Raw genomic sequence first — 18091 nt, 5'->3', positions numbered from 1 at the left:
TAATTCCCTGGCTCATTACAGGGTTCATCATGCTTCTCTCCTGCAAAGCTACTTTCTTCCCCTTTCCATACTGTAGCTTTCAGTAGGTGACCACTCTGTGCAAACAGCCCATACCTGAGGAGTTGAGAGGCTTCCTCTTCTTCGAAGCAAAATATCTCCATTAATAATTTAATTCTTCAACATGGGAGTCTAGTCTCATTTTCTTATTCATTCCTTTGTTTGTTGACTGAATCACTTACTTGCATCTGTATTGACTCATAAATTTTTTATGCTTTGAGTTTAAATCCATTTTAAAAACAACAAACAAACAAACAAAACCATTTTTTTCTTCCTGTCTCTAGAACTTTGACTAGGCTCCTGCTTTTGCCAAAATTCCAGCCCAACATCCCCAGTGAACATACTTAAAGTCTTTGTGTTTTGTTTTCACCTCTTTAGGGAAGTGAATATGGATAAAGTCAATTTGTATTAGAAACTTCTAGGGGCAAAATGTTCATTTGATCATTCTTAAGATCTGAAAATGCGTGGAGCTTTCTGACTGAAAACAAATTAGGGCTTTTTTTGACAATGGATAAATTCATAGATGGCTAAGATAGTTATATATCTTAAGTAAGTTATATATCTTATCCTAAAATAATCACATACCAACCACTAAGTGAGCAGTACTTTTGTTTTCAAGCATATTTGTGCATTCTTTCTAAAATAATCATCAATTGCAAATCTCTTCTAATTTTTTTTTGTTTGCTTTTATAAATAAGATTATGAGAAACATCCTTGTACCTACAAATCATGCTCACCGAATTGTTAAAAAAGTATAACTTCATGGTCAAAGGATTATTTATTTGTTTAAGTTCACTATTCCCAAATTTGGAGGTGGAAGATTTCATTCCATATTGTTTCATCATCTCCTCTTCACTGAAGTTTCTGTAGTTTGGATCTTGAATGGCCCCCCAAGGCCTACATATAGAAAGTTTAATCACTAATCTGTGGCACCACTGATGGGTGGTGTATCCTTTAAGAGGTGGGACCTAATCAAAGGAAGCTGGGTCAGAAGGGTTGTGCTCTTGAAGGAAGTATTGGAAGCCTTTTCTGCCTTTGCTTTCCTGCTGCCATGGGGTGATCCACGTTGTTCCACCTGGGCTTCTAGCCATGATGTTATGCCTCACTATGGACCTAAAAGCAACAGAATCAACTGACCATAGACTGAAATTTCTGAAACCATGAGCCAAGATAAAACTTTCCTCCTTACCATTGGTTAGCTCCCATATTTTGCTACAGAAATGGAAAGTTGACTAAGAGAGAAATACTTGTGTAATTAAGCTCTGAGTCTTCAGAGTAAACATATTTTGGAGGTTTCATCCTTGCTTACAATGATCCATCTACTTCCTTGGTGTCTTGCCAGGTGTGGGCAGGATGGTACAGTTGAATAAGCTGAATAATCAGGCAAAGGAGATCACAGAAACTTGGAATTAGGATGAGGAAATTCTAATCAGCTTTATATAGTTTATTAAGAAATTATGGCTTAGCTTTCTTTATCTGCTACATTAAGCAATGGAGAGCAAGGGAAGGGTGTGACCTAGAAGAGACATCAGAAGCATCGAAGAGGGAGAGACAGAAGAGTCAAGAGGTGAAGAATCCTGGCGACTTCCCAGATTTCACCTGCAGTCATTTCTATACTATTATTGGATACTAGGAGTTAGCCTCTGTGCCTGTAAACTAAATTTCTCTTTTCTGCTTCCAATGGTCACATTGAATTTGTTGACTTACATCCAGAGAATCTTGTTTAATGTAGACAATGATTTCCAACTGGGAAATAATTTTCCACCTGTGCTCCCTTTGTAGATTGAAGGTCCTTATCTTGAACCTAACACATTTTTTTTTTGTGTGTTTAAAATTCTGCCCTATGAATAGTAGTATTTTTATATAGTATTTTAAAGCCGGGTTTTTGATCGAGGTTGAAGATTGTGTTATTTTTCTTTATTTGAGGCCTCCAGTTGACCCTGTCATGACCTTTCCTGCTCTCAGGGACTCCCTCCCACCACAACTATATACAACTTAAAGCAGATAGAGCAAAGAAAGAAATCTCATTTCCAAGTTGGCAGCAAACACAGAGTATTATGTGAATTTAGTTGGGTTTTCAAAGGAGCACAATATTATGCAAATGAGGATAATTTTTAAGAAAAATAAATCCATCCTGGAAGAAAAAAAAGAGATAAAAGAGAGACTCATTGAATGGTAGACATGAGAAACATCCTTTCTACCATGGGTCTCAAATGTCCTTAACTTTCAATAGATTGGTTGATTGATTGCTTTGAAAATTGAGTCTCTCCTATGGAGTAAAATCTTATGGGACAGAAAAGAAGTCATGGATTCGTGATTGAGTATACATATGACATTGAAGAGAGTAAAACACTTATTTGATAATCTGAAATTCTCTTCAATCTGGTGACAGAGTCCCAAAGAAGAATATAATTATCTCTGATAGTAATGAAATGATAATAAAATACAAATTTGGTAACTTGGATGTCATTAGAAAACAATCACCCGTCTTTGTTGTAAAAGCTGTTTATACATTTACATGACATTTTACTTTAAATTCACAGGGGAAATTAAATGATTTCGTAAGACTGATAGATCAATTTGGATAAATTATAACAATTTCTTATTCAAATTGGTATCAATTATCCAAAATTCTCAGCCCAGCTTGGCAGTTACCACTATGAGTAGATTCGTGTAAGATTAATATGGAAATAAAGCATAAATGACTCATTGCTTAGTTGGAATTTCTAGCCAAATTGATCTCCTGACATTTACCTTACATCTTTTTCTTCTGCTTCCCAAATATAATTACTTATTTAGGCATTTATTCACTGAATATCTTTTTATTGAACATTTTGTACAAAAACACTGTGCTGGTCAATTTAATAGGAAAAAAGAAAAAAAAACACTAAACTGAATATGCTTATCTAAATGTGTGCCAATAATTATAGGGCACAGAATAAACTGAGAGTATTTTAAGGGCTCTAGAGTTGTATTGCTTTTAAGAAATAAAAGGAAGAATGACCCAGCTGAAGGGGACAAATGTAATGTTGGTCTTTCAACTATGAATTAAATTTCTAGGCAGGGATATGTTAAGAATTCCTGGCAGATTCAACCTTCCAAATGCACACAAAAGGCATCCATGCAAGGGTAACCAGTACATCCTTATGAGTAGAGCAAAGGTCTGGGATGGAAGGGAAGAAAGGTAATAGGACACAGATAAATAAGGGTTACTTCACCCCAATTATGCTTTTCAGATTTTAACTACAGTACTAAAGCAATTTTTTTGACTTGGGGTTGACAAAATATGGCCAATTAAATATGACCAACTGCCTGTTTTATAAATATAGAATTTGAGGCGGGGGGGGGGGGGGGTGGGGCACAGCTAGTCACTTTCCTATTGTCCGTGGCTCATTTGGCACAGCAGTGAAAACTGAGTAGTTGCAATAGAGATGGTGTGTCTGGAAAGACCTAAAGTGTATACTGTCTGGCTTTTTACACACACAGAAGAAACTGCTGAATCCTGTCCTAAATTTCTGTGTAAATAATAATATCAGGTGTCAAAATAACTATGAGGTATGCTAAAGTCACAGCACAGGATTGAAAACCAAAGTAAATTATTATTTTCTGCACTACAGTAGCATCCTATATCGCTTGGCAAGCTGCTTCTTCTTCTTCTTCTTCTTCTTCTTCTTCTTCTTCTTCTTCTTCTTCTTCTTCTTCTTCTTTTTTTCAGTGCCAAATATACAAAGATGGCTTAGAACAAGAATCACACAGTATATTCTCACGCATTCTCAACAGCATTTGAGACCTAAAAAGATGTCTCCTAAAAGAAAGATTGTTGACTTCTACTTCCTAGAATTGAGAAGTAATAGAAATCCTGTTTTTTCCCCAGAGGGTGATTTTACATAGTTTTACAATAATTTTAAGATGATAAGTGCATATGAAAAGAAAAAGTAGCTAGACTTCATCTGTCTCCTTGCTTGCAGTGTGGGTTAGGACTGTGTTTGAACTCTAGATCCTCTGAGGTATACTTTGCACTGGTTGCTTTTACCTCCTTTGAAAGTGTGTCCTTCCCCCAGTGCCACCAACTCTCTTTTATCATCATTCTTGTGCTTCTGAAAACTCCCCTTCTCACTATGTGGCACTGCAACTTACAAGTATCACACAGTTTTGGGGGAGTGAGCAATGATGCCTTGGGGTTATTTTCTTTGTGATGCAGAGTTATAGCCCTTCAGAGTTTATTTCCAAGGTGAACTTGGCTCCCTGTGGTTACCCACCTGCCTCTTTCAGAAGTGCTTCTAAGCCATAGATGGCATTGCTTCCAAGTCCTTCAGAAGACCACTGTGGGTTGTACAATGAAGGGCTCAGACCTTGAAGAATAAAATAATGTTATAGGTAAATGCATTTTTAGGAAATTTATAAAGATTACCAAATTTTTAATAAGAGGCAGAAACATTCAAATCAAAACTAAATTATAATCAAGTACTGCTAGCTGAGATGCACTTGATGCTAGAAAGAATTTGCTTTCTGAAAGCTTATGTTAACTCAAATAATGCCATTGTCAGTATTTCCTTTGGCATTTTGTATAATGTTGGCAAAGGCTAGCAAACAAATATTGGAGTAGGATGCTACGTATTACATGTACTTTATAAGCTAAGATTATATATACCAGTGACCACTCTATGTTACTGTGTATATTATGCTACTATATATTTACATATCTGATATTATGTATTTACATTAACATGTAGCAGTGATTACATAGTATACATATGATTATAATATGATGGAAACTACATAAATGACATAGGAGAGGTACTAGCCAAGTGGAAGGCTGAAAAGAGAAAGAGGTTAAACTTAGTTTTGAGATTGTATTTATATTTGAGTTTCAAGAATAGTTCCATGGGAAGATGGGGCTTTGAGTAAGATTTGGAGGATAGAAGATTTCAGTCAACTATTGTGTACAGGGGAAATGTCAAATAAGATCCCCAGAGAGCCTGGGTGAATGCATGGAATCTCAGACCTCTAGCTAGTGTTGCCTTTATAGCTATAAATTAGGCAAGGGTAGTTGTATGAAATAAATTTGGAAAGAAAAGATAGGAACTAAATTATAGCGGTTAAATTTTGGGTGTTATGCATTGAAAGGTTCTGAGCAGGAAAGATTAGAGTTGAGCTTTAGAAAGATTACTTTCATGAAAACAGAGTGGAGAGAAAAATGGGAAAAGGTAAATTAAAATGATGGCTAGTTAGAGTGTAGGCAACATCAGTGCTTTACTAAAGAAATAATACTGACAAAAAAATAATACCCAGATTCTTTTCTTATATGGTCTACTTGTTGCTCCAAGGCTTATATTGATCTAATTTATTCTAACATTAGCCATAAGAAGTAGGTATTATTTTAATCATACTTTTACAGATGATAAGGCTAAACCATAATAAATTACACTGGTTCATTTTAAATCAAACTGTTTCTGGAAAGTATGCGAATTTGAACACGTATTAAATTATTAACATTCACTTAATATTTTTAGATTAAGTGAATAGAGGGACCAAGTGTTAGAGTAATGTAATTATATATTTTCTTCTTGTTATCACTAAATTGTTGTTAGATGATACTACACTATGCTTTATGAAAATTTTATGTCACACTGTTCTTTAGAAGGTACAGGTAAAAATATATGTAATACAAGGAAAAATCATATACTTACTTCAAACTAAAGGAATTTTATCACTGTCTACTTTTGTAATGTAGCACTTTGTTTTGGCTTTCTGTGCATGTCAACATTGATAATTGTAACTTTTTATACTCACTTATGTGTCAAGCATTGTTCCTGGCATGGAGGTGTCTTATATTTAATTTCTTTAATCTTCCGTAGGCTAATGGACTGAAGTAAAGGTAAGCTTTGTTTTCCAATCAAATCATTAACAGAATTTAGAATAAATTATTGAACCATTGATTTAAACAAAGACATGAAAAAAGCTAGTTCATAATCATCACAGACTATAATAAGAGATAATTTGTTTCATAATTGTGTGTCTGAAACTTCTGGTAATTACCATAACAGTAAATTATTTTCTCTATTACATCACTAGGTTCAATAGCCCCTTGGGGAAAAAAAAATATATGTTACTATTTTAATTTTCTATGTGGACTTTTCTCAGAAGGCTAAGTACTTTTGCAGATTTGATTTCTTTTGAAATAGAATGTTTGTAAAACTAGAACTAATATTAGTAAAAAAAAAAAAAAAAAAAAAAACAATCTCTGATGTGATTTTTCAGTTAAAACCATAGCAGATGATGTGATATTTTCCTATTACTTCTGATGCCTTCATTTTTATATCTGTCTAGAAAAAAAAAGAAATAAAGCAGCAAAGTTCTAAGGATGCAGAGAATTGGGCTTTGCGAATATTGGAAAGATTGAGCTCAAGTAGTAGAACTCAGCTATTTGATCAATAAAGGATTCTCACTTGTGCATCAAAGGGGTGTTTTACATGTGTGAACCTGAATCAGATGAATTTATTTTTCCTAATAAAGTATTTCCATTTATCCTATGGATATGAGCAGTGCTTCTAGAATATATCTTAATGATGTTGGAAATATATTTTGCATCCTGGATTTTTAATCTGAAATGAGCTAGTTATCCCAAACATCCTTAATCAACTCATAATATGGGTAGACAGACTTTCCCTCAATGAATGTGTGCAGTGATTCAGTGTATCTATTCTTTGTCCCAGTGATTCCTTTGGAAGGCAAGAGTTGTAGGAAATCATTCATGATGGTCGAAGGATAAGACAATGTTTTCTCAGCACTGAAATGCAGGCATCATAAGAGGATTCCAAAATACAGAATCTTAACAGGTATTTCAAACAAGTGCTAGAACTGTTCGATGAAAAACTCATTTGCTGATCCAGGGGAAAGGATGGCAGTATTAGTAGTGATAAACAGTGTCAAGAGGCTCTTTTCTCTTTGCATACAAGTTCAAACTGAAAATAAATATCTCAAAATGAGTTGGAGATTAGTTGTGGGCTTGGAGTCTTTCACCCCTCAGCCCATGATCTCTATAAGATACATTGATAGTTTGCTGAAAATGATCTTTTCAAGGATTTTTTTTTTAAAACGCCTAACAGCTTTGGAAGAAAAGGGATGTCTGCATCCAGGGGGCCAAGGGCAGATGTATGTCTTGAAGGATGTAATACCTGTCCCTTTGGCTCAATGGTTAGACAGGATAGCAAGAAGTTCTGAAGGATGCAGGTCTGTTAAACTCAAAATTCCTGGATTATGACACAGATGGGCTGTCTACACAGCTTCTCTTCTTCACTCCTGAGGGACTTTGAGAATAAGGGGATTCAATGCGAACACAAAGCTCATGCTGCCTGCTATATCATGAGATACACATATTTTGGCTCTGACCCAGAATCACATATCTTTCTCCAGTATATGTGAAGCGGTGGTAGGCTAACTTGTTGGCTCACAAATGGCATAAAATTTTAATCCTGATATTTTATATTCATTATTGAATATTTTTCTAAATATATACATACACATTTATATTCATTATATTACACTATATGTACTGTGTGTGTGTAAATATATAGATATATATAGAGAGAGATACACACACACGCACATACACATATATTTCTTATTGCAGGGCATTTGAAAATAGAGTAGACAAGAAGGAATATGCAAAGGAAAACATGATCTCCATACCCACAGAAAGATAGTGTTTTGATTTTAGTACAAGTTTCATTATTCTGCTGTATATATACATACATACACACATATACTTAGGTAATCATCTTAATAGCCCAAATTACATTTGGATGTTTCTTTTGTCCCCTAAATTATATGAGCATTACTATCATTGATTTGATATATGGTTTTGAATATCTGTTTAGTAAGTATCATTTTCTATTATAACTAAACCATTATTTATATAATCACTCTCTATTAGTACACATTGAGGTAATTTAGCACTTTCAGCTATTAAAAAGAATTTTGCAATGAATATTCCTTTCATTCTTTGAGTATGCTTCTCTTATTTACATTTGAAATACTCTGCAGAAAAACTTGCTAGTTGTTAGGAATTCTTTTCTTATTGAATATTGTTTCATGTATTCTTTGGTTGTCTTAAGAGGTTCCACATATCAAAATCTGTACAGGAGATAATTTCCCCTCGTGAGATTCTTTCTCTGTCTTGGACAAATGGTCTTTGAGATTTCTTTCTTGCTGATCTGGTGAAGTGTTGATCTTTAAGATTCTACAAGTCATTTCACTCTTCATTAAGGGTAATGCAACCAATTTTTCCTCCATTTCTTTGGTCTATTTAGAAGATTTCACTTCAATCTTTTGAAATGCAGGTGGATGTTTTGGGGACAGTGTATTGACTATAGGTTCCATTCAAAATCAACTTTTCAATTCCTGAAGTCCTTCTTAATACTTTAAAGTAGCTTCCACTCATAGGTTGATTGAAGCATTTTGTCTCTTAATAGACTTAGAATGTTAAGATGTTTATTATCCTAGAACTAATGATTTGTGAAAGTACTGCACCAATTTGTTATAGAAAATAATGCCTGATATCTATCAAATAACTACCTGGGGGATACTCTCATTGTGTCCATGTCTCTGACATTGATCACATCATCTACAATAACTTTTATTGCTTCTATAGGCAAGTTTATCTGTCATTGTGAAAACCTAGGCTAGGTATCTCAGAGGTAAGGTTTGGACTAAGTATACAGGGTCTAACTTAAAGTTGTATTAAATTCAAGATATCAGTCATGTTGCTTCTTCCTATTTCTGTATGAATGACTGTAGGCTTGGGTGGCTGTCATCATTTGTAGATTATACATTGCTGGTCCATCATCAAATCACACAAGCTGCAATTAGCTTTCTTTCTTTCAGAGGTAGCATGCAGAAAAGACTGAGCACCTATTCTGCTTTGTGTATTTCTGTACACATAAACAAAGGGTTACAAAATAAACATATAATCAAAGATATACAGAAAGAAAACAGAACAAAGATCTCTTTCATTGCTAAAATTCATTTACAAAATCCAACACTCTTAAATTTGTTTGTAGCTTGTAAAGAGAGTTTGAGTCTCTTTTAGAATTGCCACTTAGAGAAGACAAACAAGCACATGAAGCATATACAAAGTAACAAAAACAAAGAAACTCTTGGGTAGGGAGATTAAAAGATTTGAGTTTGAGTAAAATTATTGTCTCAAAAAGGAAGCATTATTCTTCTCTTGTACTTTAACTGAAATCTAAAAATTTCTGGTTCTTAGAATATGAGTAACAATATTTTTTGCTTGTTTGTTTGTCTGTCCCAATACATACCAAAGACTCTGACAGTACCAGATAATGAAAATATGTCTTAAGGAACTGAGTAAAAGAGTGCTTTTTATCAAAGAAAAATGAATGAATGATTGCTGTATTATTTATAATGTTGAAAGATATGAAAATACATATTTATAGAGAAAATACAGCAATGCACAAAGTTAAGATTTTCTTCAAGATTATTGCAATAGAGGAGAAAGACTAGGACTCAGTCTGAGCTCAACTCAGCTGAACCAGAAAGTAAGAGGTTTTTTTTCCTTTTCTGTATATTTGAGCACTGGTTAAGAGGAAATATTAGGTTGGTCAACGAAAGTGTTGAACACTGAAAATTATACAAAATTTGCAAATGCTTTTCTTTATTATTAGGCCTCTGTTGTGTATTCATTGCCACCCACTGAAATTAGTCCTACCCTAAAAGCCATTGAGAAGCAGGGCCTCTATCTTCCTAGATGATTACTTTTTCAAAGAGATGGCTGGCAGGTTCTTGGGAAAGACATTCCTTGGTCATAAAACTGGTAAGAGACATTTCAAAGGATTTACAGATATCTCAAAGGGACATAGAAAGAGTTTACAATTGTAACTATTCTGATGTAAATACTTTAAGAGAAAGGAGATCAGGGGCCTGTAATTACAAAGAAAATAGTCCAAAGTTCAGTCAAGGAGGTGAAAGTTAAGACTCTGGATCATATGCAATCTTCTTAATTAAACAGAAGTGAAATACAAGAGGAATTTTTCCTCATGAGAGGAGAACTGCTATTTTCATTGAATGCTTATTCTCAGAAGGTCAAATGACAGAATGTCATTACATGTATACAGTGTGAATTAAAATATTATATATTAAATAACAAGTCATTTATGTGTTATTTAATAGCACAGGAAGCTTAAAGCATGCAGTATTTCTCTGTCTTTAATTAAATGGTATTAAACTCTAATCCCTTAATCTTCGATTTATTTTATTCTGCTTCTGCTGGGTGATAGCCATTCTGTACTGTAGCTCCTGTTGATTTTCCAGACTACAATTTCTCTCCTCTCATTTGAAGAAGTGTGCATCAGAGGATCAAGAAACGGGCTATGGTTTATGTTAAACCTCTTCATCTTTTCAATGTTACTTGTGGTCACAAGTTTTCTTTCAGGCCTTCTTGCATAGCTCCTCTGCTTCCTCCTTTAGCAGGAACCAACTTATTTCTGTGTCATCTTCCTGTTCATTAGACTCTCTGTGCCAGTGCAAGGTAGTAAAGGGGAAACTCAAACTTCTGTTGGTCCCGGAGTATTCACACATTGTGAAGAATCGGTGGAGGAGGTAATTAAAAAATCAAAATGTTTCTACGTTGATTACAACTCATTGTATGGGCAAGATTTTCATTTGAGCTCACTGGACTTTTCTCTGTTTAGGTGAGATTAACTTCATTAGCATATGATTTCATTTTAAAATTATAATTTGTGTAAACATAATCATCATGTATATTAGTATAAACATAATCACTTTTAAATTTATGGAGCAGATTGTCAATAAGTATAATTTACTTTTTGAAAAAGGTTATTTAAAGCCCTTAGTTTTGCCATATGTATAGTAGAAAATATATAGTTTTCTTGTTATTGGAGATTGAACTCAGGGGCATTTGGCCACTGAGCCACATCCTCAGCCTTATTTTGTATTTTATTTACAGACAGGGTCTTAGTGCCTCACTCTTTCTGAGGCTGGCTTTAAACTCACAATCCTCATGTCTCAGCCTCCCAAACTCCTGGGATTATAGGCAATCACCACTGTGCCCAGCTGCATGCAGCTTTTTTGTTTGTTTGTTTTAATTAGTTACACCTGACAGTAAAATGACCCTGCAGTTTTGATAATTGTCCTTTTAGAAAGAAGTGGGTGGAGGGCAGCATATTAAAATATACTTATGAGGATATTTCTATTTATTCATTCATTTATTATTGATTAAGAAATAACAGCAGAATGTATTACAATTCTTATTGCACAGATACAGCACAATTTTTCATATCTCTGGTTGCATATAAAGTATGTTGATACCAATTTGTGTCTTCATACATGTACTTTGGATAATGATGTCCATCACATCCCACCATCATTGCTAACACCCTGCCCCCTCCCTTTCCCTCCCACCCCTCTGCCCTATTTAGAATTCATCTATTCCTCCCATGTTCCCCTCCCTACCCCACTATGGGGCAGCCTTATATCAGAGAAAACATTCAGCATTTGTTTTTTGGGGATTGGCGAACTTCACTTCATTTACCTGCAAATGCCATGACTTTGTTCTCTTTTATTGCTGAGTAAAATTCCATTGTGTATATGTGCCACATTTTTTTTTATCCATTCATCCACTGAAGGACATCTAGGTTGGCTCAGCTATTGTGAATTGTGCTGCTATAAATGTTGATGTGGTTGTGTCCCTGTAGTATGCTGTTTTTAAGACTTTTTGGTATAGACGGAGGAGAGGAATAGCTGGGTCAAATGGTGGTTCCATTCCCAGATTTCCAAGGAATCTGCATACTGCTTTCCAACTTGGCTGCACCAAGTTGGAGTCCCACCAGCAGTGTATGAGTGTACTTTTTTCCTCACATCCTCACCAACACTTATTGTTGTTTGTCTTCATAATAGCTGCCATTCTGACTGGAGTGAGATGGTATCTTAGAGTAGTTTTGATTTGCATTTCTCTAATTGCTAGAGATGATGAACATTTTTTCATATATTTGTTGATTGATGTATATCCTCTTCTGAGAAGTGTTTGTTCACGTCCTTAGCCCATTTTGTTGATTGGATTATTTGGGTTTTTTTTTTTGGTGCTTTGCTTTTTGAGTTCTTTATATATCTTAGAGACTGGTACTCTATCTGATGTATGAGGGGTAAAAATTTTCTCCCAGAATGTAGGCTGTCTATTCACCTCACAGATGGTTTCTTTTCCTGAGAAGAAACTTTTTAGTTTGATTCCATTCCATTGATTGATTTTTGGTTTCAATTCTTGTGTTATAGGAATCTTATTAAGGAAGTTGGAGCCTAATCCCACATGATGAAGAGTAGGGCCTACTTTTTCTTCTTTTAGATGCAGAATCTCTGGTTTAATTCCTAGGTCCTTGATCTACTTTGAGTTGAGTTTTGTGCTTGGTGAAAGATAGTGGTTTAATCTCATTTTGTTGTATATGGATTTCCAGTTTCCCCAGCACCATTTGTTGAAGAGGTTATCTTTTCTCCAATGCATGTTCTTGGCACCTTTGTCTAATATAAGATAATTGTAATTTTGTGGGTTAGTCTCAGTGTTCTCTATACTGTGCCATTGGTCTACCAGTCTATTTTGGTGCCAATACCATGCTGTTTTCATTACTATTGCTCTGCAGTATAGTTTAAGGTCTGGTAGAGTGATGCCTCCTGCTTCACTCTTTCTGCTAAGGATTGCTTTAGCTATTCTGGGTCTCTTATTTTTCCAGATGAATTTCATAATTGCTTTTCCTATTTCTACAAGGAATGCCATTGGGATTTTATTGAAATTACATTAAATCTGTATAGTGCTTTGGTAGTATGGTCATTTTGATAATATTAATTCTGCCTATCCAAGAGCAAGGTAGATCTTTCCATCTTCTAAGGTCTTCTTTGATTTCTTTCTTTTGGGTTCTGTAGTTTTCATTGTATAGATCTTTCACCTCTTTTATTAAGTTGATTCCCATGTATCTTATTTTTATTTTGAGGTTATTGTAAATGGGGTAATTTTTCTCATTTCCATTTTAGAGGATTTGTCAAAGAAATGCCTTTAATTTATGGGTGTTGATTTTATATCCTGCTACTTTGCTGAATTTATTTACTACTTCTAGAAGTTTTCTGGTGGAGCTTTTTGGATCTTCTAGGTAGAGAATCATATCATCAGCAAATAGTGCTAATTTAAATTCATATATATATATATATATATATATATATATATATACACCTTTAATTTCTTTTGTCTATCTAATTGCTCTGGCCAATGGTTCAAGAACTATATTGAGAGATAACTTCATTGATACCAGCAGCAACAGAAACAGTTGGTCTCCTGGTAAAGAAAGTGAGTCACATACACCCGAGTCTCTCTCACTTTGTCATCAAGCCAGAGGGGCAGAGCAGAGCCGCCGCCCGCGCCTAGAAAAGGCCCAGGGGTCCATGGGCGTGGTAGACACATCACACCAATTGGAGGAGGGGCAGAGCAGAGCCGCCACCCGCGCCTGCAAGGTAGGCAGACCTGCAACCGACCGGCGGATCATGCCCAGTGGCCTGCCGGCGTGGTAGACATGTCACCCCAATTGGAGTAGGGGCCGAGCAGAGCCAACCCCCCCGCCGGGAACAGGCCCAGTGACCTGCCGGTGTGGTAATCACGACACCCCAATTGGAGTAGGGGCAGAGCAGAGCTGCCACCCACGCCCGCAAGGTAGGCAGGCATGTGACTGACCAGCGGAACAGGCCCAGCGGCCTGCTGGTGCGGCAGACGTGTCACCCCATTTGGAGTAGGGGCAGAGCAGAGACGCCACCCATGCCTGCAAGGTAGGCAGACCTGTGACCGACTGGAGGAACAGGCCCAGTGGCCTGCCGGAATGGTAGACACGTCACCCTAATTGGAGTAGGGGCAGAGCAGAGCTGTCGCCCGCGCCCAGAACAGGCCCAGCGGCCTGCTGGCGTGATAGTCACGTCACCACAATTGGAGTAGGGGTAGAGCAGAGCCGCCGCCCACGCCTGGAACAGGCCCAGTGACCCGCCAGCATGGTAGTACAGTCACTCCAATTGGAGTAGAGGTACAGCAGATCCGCCGCCCACACCTGGAACAGGCCCAGCGACCCACCAGTGTGGAAGTCACGTCACCCCAATTGGAGTAGGGGCAGAGCAGAGCCGCCTCTTGCGCCAGGAACAGGCCCAGTGACCCGCCGGCGTGCTAGACACGTCACCCCAATTGGAGTAAGGGCAGAGCAGAGCCACTGCCTGCACCTGCAAGGTAGGCAGACCTGCGACCAACCGGCAGAACAGGCCCAGCGGCCCGTCAGCATGGTAGACAGATCACCCCAATTGGAGGAGGAGCACAGCCGCCGCCCGCCCCTACAAGGGAGATATTTAAACTATACAAGAGCAATATAAATATATAGGGGGAAAATTTCAAAAACACAACAGTTTCACCAAGCAGAAAGAAACGCGAGCCGTATGAAACGACAAGGAAAGAAAGGACCACAAGCAATGCAGGTCAACTCAATGTTAGAAGAGGTAATAGCTGCAGCAGATGGAATGTCAGATAAAGAATTCAGGATATACATGCTTCAGATGATCTGGAGTCTCAAGGAAGACATTAGACAGCAAAATCAGACAATGAAAGATCATTTCGACAATGAATTACATAAACAAATCCAAGAAGCAAAAGATCAACTATACAGGGAGATAGAGGTTATAAAAAACAAACAAACAGAAATCCTAGAAATGCAGGAAGCAATAAACCAACTTAAAAACTCAATTGAGAATATTACCAGCAGAGTAGAACACTTAGAAGATAGAACATCAGACAATGAAGACAAAGTATTTCAACTTGAAAAGAACATAGACAGCTCAGCAAGACTGTTAAGAAACCATGAGCAGAACATCCAAGAAATATGGGATAACACAAAGAGACCAAATTGTCATTGGGATACAGGAAGGTATAGAGGTCCAAGCCAAAGGAATGAGCAATCTATTCAATGAAATAATACGAGAAAACTTCCCAGACTTGAAGAATGAGACAGAATCCCAAATCCTAGAAGCCTACAGGACGCCAAATGTGCAAAATCATAAAAGATCCACACCTAGACACATTATAATGAAGATGCCCAGCATACAGAATAAGGAGAGAATTTTAAAAGCTTCAAGAGAAAGGAAGCAGATTACATTTAGGGGTAAACAAATCAGGATAACAGCTGATCTTTCAACACAGACTCTGAAAGCTAGAAGATCCTGGAATAACATATTTCAAACACTGAAAGAAAATGGGTTCCAACCAAGAATCGTGTATCCAGTGAAATTAAGCTTCAGGATGGAAGATGAAATTAAAACCTTCCACGATAAACAAAAGTTAAAAGAATTTGCAGCTAGAAAACCATCTCTAACTAGGGATAACAGGAACATACCTCAACATTGTAAAAGCGATCTATGCTAAGACTCAGGCTAGCATCATTCTGAATGGAGAAAAATTGAAGGCATTCCCTCTAAAATCTGGAACAAGACAGGGATGCCCTCTCTCACCACTTCTGTTCAACATAGTTGTGGAAACACTGGCCAGAACAATTAGACAGACAAAAGAAATTAAAGGCATAAAAATAGGAAAAGAAGAAGTTAAATTATCACTATTTGTAGATGACATGATTTTATACCTAGAAGATCCAAAAGGGTCGACAAAGAAACTATTAGAGCTAATATGTGAATTCAGCAAAGTGGCAGGATATAAAATTAACATGCGTAAATCAAAGGCATCCCTGTATATCAGCGACAAATCCTCTGAAATGGAAATGAGGACAACCACTCCATTCACAATATCCTCAAAAAAAATAAAATACTTGGGAATCAACCTAACAAAAGAGGTGAAAGTCTTATACAATGAAAACTACAGAACCCTAAAGAGAAATAGAAGAAGATCTTAGAAGATGGAAAAATATACCATGTTCATGGATAGGCAGAACTAACATCATCAAAATGGCGATATTACCAAAAGTTCTCTATAGGTTTAATGCAATGCCAATCAAAATCCCAACAGCATTTCTTGTAGAAATAGAGAAAGTAATCATGAAATTTATATGGAAAAATAAAAGACCCAGAATAGTAAAAACAATGCTAAGCAGGAAGTGTGAATCAGGTGGTATAGCGATACCAGACTTCAAACTATACTACAGAGCAATAGTAACAAAAACAGCATGGTACTCTTACCAAAACAGGCGGGTGGACCAATGGTACAGAATAGAGGACACATAAACCAATCCACAAAACTACAACTATCTTATATTTGATAAAGTGGCTAAAAGCATGCAATGGAGGAAGGATAGCATCTTCAACAAATGGTGCTGGGACAACTAGAAATCCATATGCAACAAAATGAAACTGAATCCCTTTCTCTCGCCATGCACAAAAATTAACTCAAAATCGATCAAGGAGCTTGATATCAAATCAGAGACACGGCGTCTGATAAAAGAAAAAGTTGGCTACGATCTACATACTGTGGGGTCAGACTCCAAATTCCTCAATAGGACACCCATAGCACAAGAGTTAATAACTAGAATCAACAAATGGGAATTACTCAAACTAAAATTTTTTTTCTCAGCAAAAGAAACAATAAGAGAGGTAAATAGGGAGCCTACATCCTGGGAACAAATCTTTACTCCTCACACTTCAGATAGAGCCCTAATATCCAGAATATACAAAGAACTCAAAAAATTAGACAATAAGATAACAAATAACCCAATCAACAAATGGGCCAAGGACCTGAATAGACACTTCTCAGAGGAGGACATACAATCAATCAACAAGTACATGAAAAAATGCTCACCATCGCTAGCAGTCAGAGAAATGCAAATCAAAACCACCCTAAGATACCATCTCACTCCAGTAAGATTGGCAGCCATTCTGAAGTCAAACAACAACAAGTGCTGGCGAGGATGTGGGGTAAAGGGTACACTTGTACATTGTTGGTGGGACTGCAAATTGGTGCAGCCAATTTGGAAAGCAGTATGGAGATTTCTTGGAAAGCTGGGAATGGAACCACCATTTGACCCAGCTATTCCCCTTCTGGGTCTATTCCCTAAAGACCTAATAAGAGCATGCTACAGGGACACTGCTACATCGATGTTCATAGCAGCACAATTCACAATAGCAAGACTGTGGAACCAACCTAGATGCCCTTCAATAGACCAATGGATAAAAAAAAAAAATGTGGCATTTATACACAATGGAGTATTACTCTGCATTAAAAAATGACAAAATCATAGAATTTTGAGGGAAATGGATGGCATTAGAGCAGATTATGCTAAGTGAAGCTAGCCAATCCCTAAAAAACAAATGCCAAATGTCTTCTTTGATATAAGGAGAGTAACTAAGAACAGAGTAGGGAGGAAGAGCATGAGAAGAAGATTAACATTAAACAGGGATGAGAGGTGGGAGGAAAAGGGAGAGAGAAGGGAAATTGCATGGAAATGGAAGGAGACCCTCTAGGTTATACAAAATTACATACAAGAGGAAGTGAGAGGAAAGGGAAAAGTAATACAAGGGAGAGAAATGAATTACAGTAGAGTGGGTAGAGAGAGAAGAGGGGAGGGGAGGGGTGGGGAGGGGAGGGGGGATAGTAGAGGATAGGAAAGGCAGCAGAATAAAATAGACACTAGTATGGCAATATGTAAATCAGTGGAAGTGTAAATGATGTGACTCTGCAATCTGTATACCGGGTAAAAATGGGAGTTCATAACCCACTTGAATCAAAGTGTGAAATATGATATATCAAGAACTATGTAATGTTTTGAACAACCAACCATAAAAAAAAGAAAAAAAAAGAACTGGATTGAATAGAGGTTTGAAAGAGGGCATTTTTGTCTTGTTCCAGTTTCTAGAGAGAATGCCTTTAATTTTTTTCTATTTAGAATAATGTTGGCCTGAGGCTTAACGTAGATAGCCTTTTCCATGTTGAGATATGTTCTTGTTATCCCTAGTTTTTCTAGTGTTCTGAATATGTAAAGGTGCT

Source organism: Urocitellus parryii, chromosome 4 (assembly GCF_045843805.1).
Source record: "Urocitellus parryii isolate mUroPar1 chromosome 4, mUroPar1.hap1, whole genome shotgun sequence".
NCBI lineage: Eukaryota > Metazoa > Chordata > Mammalia > Rodentia > Sciuridae > Urocitellus > Urocitellus parryii.
Note: the sequence above shows the minus strand (reverse complement) of the source record.